The 9,394-nt window shown below is 42.1% G+C and overlaps 1 long non-coding RNA gene across 1 annotated transcript in view; it reads right to left on the bottom strand.

Annotated features, from left to right (window-relative positions):
• Positions 1 to 9,394, bottom strand: part of LOC121013402 (uncharacterized) — a 39,396-nt gene that overhangs the window by 18,448 nt on the left and 11,554 nt on the right. The gene's annotated exons all lie outside the window — the stretch shown is intronic.

Below are 9,394 nucleotides of genomic sequence, written 5' to 3'. Positions count from 1 at the left end.
AGAGTACATGGGGAGACTGAGCGTTTAGCTTCACAATTAGCTAACATGATGCCCAGGGGCACAACCTATCTCTTCCAGTTAGACTCTACTCTCTGCTTAAGGAAGCACTTTAAGAACCCTTAATGGCCAATGAGAGGAGAGAGATATAAGCCAGTCCTTGAACCATACCCTGCAGGGCACCAGTCACCCATGTTCTGCCAGCTTGAGTTGAGAGGCTCAACTAGTGTGGAGACATCCTGAAATCCACCCAAATGCCCCCCCCCCCCCCCATTAGTTACCCCAACAGGAGCCACACAGCAACCAGGACTACAGGTACACAGTCCACTGCAGAGTAAATGTGTGGATCAGCCAGGTTGGGAAATAGACACCACGGTGTTTGTCTCCTGTAAGCACCCCTTTATACACACTTGCTGCTCATTTCCACACCTGTCCTCCTTCTGTGCCTTCCTGGAACTGTGCTCCACCATATGATTAACGCTACCAGAAGAAGAAAAGGTCCAGGGTAAGAATATGCCACAGGCTTCCCTTGGGTTTGTTTCTTAGATGTCGTTCTTTAGAGGAAATATCAGGCTAAAATGAAGCTTTGCTTGCCACAGGTTTTGTTTTGTTGTCTTGTTAGTGTTTGCATATGGCGGAGAGTGGAGACGTAGCCCCGTACCTCTCTGCTGCTCCACTCTGTCTCCTCAAGCGTGGATTTGAGAGATGAGCTCACTCACTCCTGTTAACCGGGGGCCTGGAGGAAGGTATGAGCCTACTAGAGTGTTGGTCTTCTCACCCTTGGGCTGGGGAGAATGCCTCATCACAGTGTGGTATGAGGACCAACCAAGGACATGTGGCTATGGTTTTACAGAGTAGCAGGTGCACAGCAAGCCCAGGGGACCCTTCTCACCACTCTTCCTCCTTTCAGTCCTGTTGGAAGTATCACTTTCCCTGGTTACTTTGGTTCTATTCATTTATGCTTATTTAATTTTTTTGTGTCTTATCCCCCCAACTTCATTGTAAATTCAAGGCCAAACATTACATAGATCATTGTAAAAAAAAAAAACATTAATAATAGCATTTATGAGGCATCCTTATGTCAGATGCCATGCTAAGCACTTCCCTTACCCAGTCCTGACAATGACCACGGTAGGATATGAACCTCACTTTGCAAATCTGAAGTAAGGCTTACGTCAGATCACTAGTAAGTAGTGACACTGAAATGTACAACAAAGTCTGTCTTAATTGTAGAATCTGCTCCTTTAAACAGTGCTTCTGCCCCACTGTCAGACCTTTAGGAGGGACTCCATAGCGATACTAAAAATTGTAAGCAGAACTTGCTCTATGAGACACCTTACAAGACATAAATGTAGGGGCGCCTGGGTGGCGCAGTCGGTTAAGCGTCCGACTTCAGCCAGGTCACGATCTCGCGGTCCGTGAGTTCGAGCCCCGCGTCAGGCTCTGGGCTGATGGCTCGGAGCCTGGAGCCTGTTTCCGATTCTGTGTCTCCCTCTCTCTCTGCCCCTCCCCCATTCATGCTCTGTCTCTCTCTGTCCCAAAAATAAATAAACGTTGAAAAAAAAAATTTAAAAAAAAAAAGACATAAATGTGCATGTTAGTGGCAGAACTCACTTGAAAAAGACTTGTGTTAAAATCAAAGAAAATTTATTTCATGATTATTCAAAAAATATATTCTCTCCAGTTAGGCTTTTCCCCACTCTGCCACCAAATTACTAAATTCAGTGGTGACTTATCAGTCAGTGCTCTTGTTTCTTGATTTCTCTGCAGCACTGGATGCAATTGATTAGACCTTTCCTTGAAACTCTGCCTTCACTTGGCTTCTAGAACACCATGTCTCTTGAGTTTCTTCCTGTGTCACAAAATGGTTCCTTCACTGGCTCCTCCTTTCTATCTGTTAAGGCTGGAGTGCCCCTGGACTCGACCCTTGCCCTCTTCTCTACTGACCCACTGGATGATCTCATCCATTATCACAGTTTTAATACCATACACTCAGTTCTGCTATGACACAACACAGCATCCCTAAAAATCACCGTGCCCTGCAAAATCCCACAGTGACAACCACGGGGCTTAAATGGCAAATGTGACTGGTGCACAAAACTCACACACGTCATTGGTGCATTTGCAAAAAGGAGAGCCTGCTAAAAACAGTAGCACAGTTTCACACACGTGAAATGGATAAGACACGCATGAATATTACAATAAACACGGTCCTTTACCTTGACAAAGATGAACTTTGCTTGTGAAAGGGGTTGTAGCTTGGGAGTTAGTGTCATGTTATAGAAAGAAAGTTTTCTGAAATCAGTCAGGTAAGGTGCAGTGACAGACACGAATGAGGACGGATCCTAATACACAGTGAACTGATGTGGCTCAGGTAGGTGTCTGAGGTGCGTGCCTGTAGTTTGAGTTTTCTTACGCAGTTCGATTCTGCCAGTGCAGTTTTATGCACTCTTTTAGGGTTTCTTCCAGAATAAATTGTACATAATCAAATGTGAAATCCCCGTTATGTTTAAATTGTTCCCTACTGTATCAACCTATGTTAGGTCTGCAAAGACACTATATATAAATACGGTCACATTCATAAGTCTTGGGGGTTAGGGCTTCAATGTATATTTTTGAGGAGTACAATTCAACCCATAACTCAGAGTTTGCCCCCAAATTTCTGGAAGCCCCATGTAATGTCACACCAGGATCTTTTTTTTAAAATTTTTATTGACAGTTTCCCATAGTAAAAACTATATTTTACATCATGCCCCAGCACACGCAAGCACACACCCACCTGAAACTCAAGTTCACAGAACTTATTTTGTGTGATATAATCCGATATCTTCTACTTTACTCTATCAGAGAGAAAAGTTGCTACGCATGACCCACTAATTGATTTTATGACACACTTGTGAGTGTGACCTATATTTTGAATAAACACCATTCTAGAATGAGAACAAAAGGTCCTGTTCTATGATTAGATTATGTTCTAAAGGATCCTTCTTAAGTCTATTTATTTGTAAGTAGAAAACATGTGATCACCGTTGATTGCTTGGCATGGGACACTGATAAGCTTGTGTTCTATGATAAATCTTTCTTCTCCATAATTCTTCTATTTTATTTTGAAAGGTTTATTTATTTTTTGCAAGAGAGAGAGAGAGAACAAGTGGGGAAGGGGTAGAGAGAGAAGGGGACAGAGGATCTGAAGCAGGCTCTGTGCTGATAGCAGTCAGATGCAGGGCTCGAACCCATGACCTGTGAGATCATGATCTGAGCTGAAGTCAGACCTGAGCCACAGTCAGACGCTTAACGGACTGAGCCACACAGGTACCCCTCTTTGCTATTTTAAGATTCATTCCATTTGCATATGTAGATTCCACACGCCCCTCCTACATTCAGTTTGTTACATTTTCTCACATTTTGGCCACTTTGCAATCTTAAAACTCTCCTTGCCCACTGCTCTATCACATAGACTGGACGAGGTTAACATGCTTACTGGTGCCTCAGAGCAAACCATGAAGACAGGATAGGCAGGAAACTAAGGCTTAAAGGCAGAGACAAACTGACCACTTGGCTTTCACCACCTGTCCTTGTCACGCAGTTTGGAAAGGGAGGTGCTTCACTACTTTCAGCCTCTGCTAGTTTTTTTTTTTCTTTCTTTTAATGTTTATTTTTGAGAGAGAGAGAGAGCGAAGGGCAGAGAGCAAGGGAGACAGAGATTCCCAAGCAGGCTCTACGCTGGCAGCGCAGAGCTCCATGCAGGGCTCAAACTCACAAATGGTGAGACGGTGACCTGAACCGAAATCAGGAGTCGGATGCTTAACCGACTGAGCCGCCCAGGCGCCCCCAGCCTCTGCCAGTCTTCATGGTCTTCCCAAGGTTTTGCCCTCACTCCTCATCAGCCCCTTTGCCTGGTGGGCTGTCTTTAAGGAGCTCGAAGATTGGTGGTAGGTGTCTGGTGCCATCTCCTGCCCCCAGCACCTGCTGCCCCCTGGCCCCAGTAGTTGCATTTCACCAGCCAAGGCCTTGAGGCCACTCTGTTGCAATGGGGGGACCTCCCCTGTCTCACTCCAGCCCATAACTCACTGTATAATCCTGAAGAAATCCATCTCTATGCTCCCGGTGGCTCCGATATTTTGTGGGAGACCAAAGGTCTATTGTGTTAACTTTCCAAAAGAATATTGTAGGCCAGGAAGCTTAAATAATGTGCTCCTGTCACACCATAATTAGTTGTAAAGTTAGAACCCAAACTTACATTCCTGATTATCCTGGGTGTTTTCCCATGAGCCATAAAAGGTCTTCATCTTTTCACAATATCTTCAAATGAACCAGGATAAGTAAAACCTGTTCAGGAAATTCTATTGTTCTCTGAAGACAACCAAGTTTTACATTTGTTGTAAGTATCTACCAAGTTGGGATCTGATCTTTTTTTCTCATAATTCTCCTGGCCTTTCTCCCTAGCAACCCCCCAACACCCCACCCCCATTCCTCACATTCCAAGTGAGGAATCTGAGCTCGGATCTCTCCTGAAGGAGCCAAAAGAATGACTTTCCTTCAAAGACCAAAATCTTTGCTTTGCATACTTTAAGTCTCTCCGAAAGTAGTCTGTGTAAGAATTGGTTTGTCCATTCAATGTGATTTGCTTTTTTTCCTTACACACACAAAAGCTGCATTTAAATTGATGGTGCTTTATAAAATCTACAGCATCTTAAAATTACACACACACACACACACACACACACACATATGTATATGTATATATGTATGTATTTCAGGGTGGAAATACCTAAAATTATAGAATTTTCTACGAGTTTTCTAGCATTAAAGAATTACATTGGGAACAGTTCTAATAATTTAACTAACGTGTTTTACTTTATTTATTTACTTACTTTTAATTTTTTTTTTTTAAAGATAAAGAGCGAGCACAAGTGGAGGAGAGGGGCAGAGGAAAAAAGAGAGAATCTTAAGAGGGCTCCACGCTATGCGGGACTCAGTCCCACAACCTTAGGACCATGGCCCAAGCCGAAATCAAGAGTTGTGAGCCCGACCCACTGAGTCATCCAGATGCACCACTAATGTGTTTTAGATAAGACTGTAGAGTTTTCTATAAAGACTAAATCTTCTGCTAAGACCGGCTAACAACTGAACCTCTCTCTCTTACCTTCTCTCTACTTTTTCTGCTTCTCACTAAGCATCCCACATTCCACATAATCCTATATACATGCTGCTGATTACGCATCCTTCTGGCTTATTGTCTGTGTCTTCAGAGGTCAGAAGATGGGCACATACTTTTATGGAGTCTGTAATCAACGCTTCATGGAAACTGGCTGCCATTGGGGGATGAGAGAAGCTAAGGGGTTTCCCTCTAATTTGCACTCCTGAGTACACCACTCAGTTCTTCTGGAAAACCCCTCTGAGAGAAGTATTTTAGCTTTTAAAAACAAAGGTTTTTCTTCTGCAGTGATACAGAACCTTGACGTTTCAGAACTGAAAGGAACAAAATTCAACGACCCCCCAAAAAAACACTAATGAGAAAATAAGTAAACCAAGTCTAGTATAAACAGAGGCAGAAAATTATTATTTATTACAGAAATAAGGAGTTTAAGGACAAGCAGGAGCTAAGATTAAAAGCAAGAATGGGAGATGTTTTTGAAAAGAAAAATACTTGGCAAGGTCTCCTTGGCCAGCTTACATTAGCCAACAATTTGATTCTGGTTCTGTGAAGTTATTCGTTTCACTCAAAAGAGGGGTTTTCCATTAATAAGTCTAAAAATTATCATATAATAGCATAAGTTCATTATCCATTATAATATTATTAGTGTTTATTCCCACTGTTGTCAGGTTTCCATATGGCTTCTGCGGGATGAGGCATTTATGGTTAGGCTAGGTAATTTTTTTAATCTGGTATTATGTTTGGTCAACCACGAGTAACAGAGAACCTAAATACAGTGGCTAGACAAAATATGAGTTGACTTATTCTTACATAACAGAAGTTGCTAGTGTGGTTACTGAAGTTGTGTCAGTAATGCAACAATGGAAAGGCCAATGTTTCTGTGATTCCCTAGCCCTGCCTTTTCCTCATAATTACAAGATGGCTGCTGAAGCGCCAACTATCAGATTTACATCCCCCAAAAGGGAAGATATATGTCCTTTTTAATGATGCAAGCAAAGTTTCTCAAAATTCACAACAGATTTTTACTTATATCTGATTGGCAAAAACTGTGCTGCTTGGCCATTCCAAGGAAGTATGGACTTTTTAAAAAATATTTATTTATTATTTTTGAGAGAGAGAGAGAGAGAGAGAGAGAGCGAGCATGAAATGGGACAGAGTATATGGAGTGGGCTCCATACTGACAGCAGAGAGTCTGATGCAGGGCTCAAACTCACAAACCGTGAGATCATGACCTGAGCTGAGATTAAGAGTTGGATGCTTAACCAACTGAGCCACCCAGGTACCCCTAGACTTTTGAGTAGAGGAAATAAAAGGAGAAAAGTGTTAGAAATGGGTGATAGATCAGCCAACTCACAACATCTGCCAGAGTTCTTGTCTGGATCTTTCTGATACCTGATAATGTGTAAACAACCCTAGCAAGGAACGGCTTTGAGAGTTGAGTTGGCTGAGTTCAACACTTCAGTGTCACCTAGTATTTGGGTTATATTAAAAATGAGAAATCAGATTAAATCTGAAAAGTGGCACTAGTAGGTGGAATAATGGACCCCCAATTATGGCTACATCCTCATGTTCCAAACCTGTGATCTTGTGATGGAGAGATGGGGTGATTACCATGCTGTCAAGGTGGGCCCAGTGTTCCCGAGAAGAGAAAAGCAGCAGTGTCAGGGTCATAGGTCAAGAGATAGGATCATGGTAGCAGGTGCACAGAGACAAAGGAGGACATGTGAAGATGCTGTGCTGTTGGCTTTGAAGATGAAGGAAAGGGCCACAAACCAAGGAAGATCACAGCTTCTAGAAGCTGAACAAAGAAGGGAAATGGGTTCTCCCCTCGAGCCTTCTGGAGGAACGCAGCCCTACTGGCTCCTGGATTGTAGGACTTCTGACCTCCAGACTATAAGGTAATCAATCCATGCTAATTTAAGCCACCAAATTTATGGTAATTTGTTACAGCAGCTACAGGAAACTGATACAGTGGCCCAGGTCAGATTAGAATGGAGGCTTCAAAGGCTCTTGAAAAGTGAAAGTTAATGTCTCCTAAGAGTAGGGCTTCAAGCCTCAGAATTATCCTCTATGGGACAATAATAAGTGCTAACACTGAATAATTACTGTGTGTTTGCAAAACACAAAGTGCACTGTAGGCATTTCATTACCCCCTTGAAACAACCCTATGAGGTACACACTAATAGTATCTTCCATTTTTCTCAGTACAGATGAATAAATTGCCAAGGGCCAGGGATGGGGGGAACTAGGGAGTCGAGCATGGGTGAGTTTGGGGCACATGCTGACACGGGTGTCAGGTTACTGCTAAGGACGGTCTGGGGACAGTGGTACAGGTTCACCAGACTCCTTGAAAATAGTTGGCTGCTACATCAGTGACTGGGAACCCGCAAGACCATGTGGGACACACAGGGTCACTTAGGGGATTCTCCTTGCTCTTTTCATGAACGCTGGGAAGAACTGGACCAAGGACCAGAATTCTAGCCGAACAACTTGGTGGGAACATTGAGCTGCACAGAGATCCTTTTGTGTTTGTCCTGCACTGGAAGCATCGCCAGCGGCTGGTACTAACAGAGGAAATATACGTCTGTAAAAGGCAATCTCAATAATTTCTCAATAATTTTAGAGAAAAACGACACTACTATCAGAATACCAAGGTGCTCTAGTCTCCCAAAAGTGATGTTTGAACCCTGATGAGGTTCAAACAAACAAACAAACAAACATAAAGCAGCCCTCACTCCTCACGGTTCCAATACAAATGAGTTTCAGTTAACACAACACATACAAAGCACGGGTTGCCTGTATAAATTCTCAAAGGAATGAAAGGGAAATAATCCAGAAAATTACTCCGCAAGAATTCAGATGTTAAAAACATTAGGTGCTACTGCCTTGAATATGATATCTATCAAAAGCAACTATTTTAATAGTATTCTGAAAATCCTAAAGGGATGTATATATGAAAGCAATTATTTAAAATTTAATGACATTTATGAAGAAAACTTCAAAACCTTCAATTTATTAACTTGATGGTTAGTGAAAGATGTTCCAAATGTAAGGGAAAATATGTTTTTAAAAAGTGGTTGATGAAATTATGCATAAGAATAGCTAACAAACACCAACTATTTAAATGTATTACATGTACAAACATCAGCATCAAAGTGAGGGCATAAGAGTCGCCAACTTTTCCGTTATCAGAATGAACATGATCTGAAAGGGATCTCTTAAGTCCATTGTTTAGCTTACCTTGATGTATTCTATTTTTGTAAAAAAGGAAACCAAACAAAAATACTTGTTTTCTAAGACCTTCCCTTTTTCTGTGTTTAAACTGGATTTAGAACCATTCAAAAATAACTCGGGGTCCCCGAAGACTAGCTGGGGAAAAAGAGTGTGTCTCATTCTCAGGGCACAGAAGGGGATATACAGGCAAGGAAATCACACAATGAGATGTTCAGGTTTAAAAAGTAAATCAGATGAAGGGTCAAGCAGTCAGTTTACATGACTTATGGATGATCATCTGCAATCTTTATGTTTCAGACTCTTTTTACATCATCATCCTTTGTCCTAAAAGATGACAGTCCTGGCTATTACTTCCTGTGTACGTAAGGGGGCTGGAAGGGAATGAGGCATAACCGGCCTCCTCATCCCCATTTCCTCCCGTGTTCATGGCATATTCAGACTATGACCACAGCTTCCAGGACCCACAGCTATTTCTGGTGACGCCTCAGAGCTGGCACAATGGGAAGATTAGAATTAACCCGTGGTTTTTCCACTTGACACGCTTCCTTGTTATTTCCAATTCGTGTCACCTGCATTGTGGGACTTCCAATCATGCTTAATATATACTTGAAGGATCTCTCCTGCCCATTTTTAGAATCTTCCAGCGGCAAGCTTTTTTTTTTTTTTTTTCTCATTCAGCACAAGACTTTAAGCACATATATGAAGGATTCATAGGCTCTAACCAAGGTGAAACAAGTCAGAAATGAGAACCAGTCACTAAAAGATGTTACACAAAGAAACTGATTTTGCAATCAATAAATTCGGAAATTGGATCACAACTTGCTGGCCCACCTGTGAAGCATTCTTAGCACACCTTCCTCGATCTCCCAGCTTTCGTGAGATATAGAATTGACATATAATGTGTAAGTGTAAGGTGTTCAGTATTATGATTTGATACCCACGTATGCTGCAAAATGACGACCATGGTAAGATTTAGTTAGCACATCCATCACCTGACAGTATTAC

Source organism: Herpailurus yagouaroundi, unplaced genomic scaffold, assembly GCF_014898765.1.
Source record: "Herpailurus yagouaroundi ecotype Mexico unplaced genomic scaffold, PumYag 198, whole genome shotgun sequence".
NCBI classification, from domain to species: Eukaryota; Metazoa; Chordata; class Mammalia; order Carnivora; family Felidae; genus Herpailurus; species Herpailurus yagouaroundi.
Note: the sequence above shows the minus strand (reverse complement) of the source record. Positions and strands in the feature narration are given on the sequence as shown.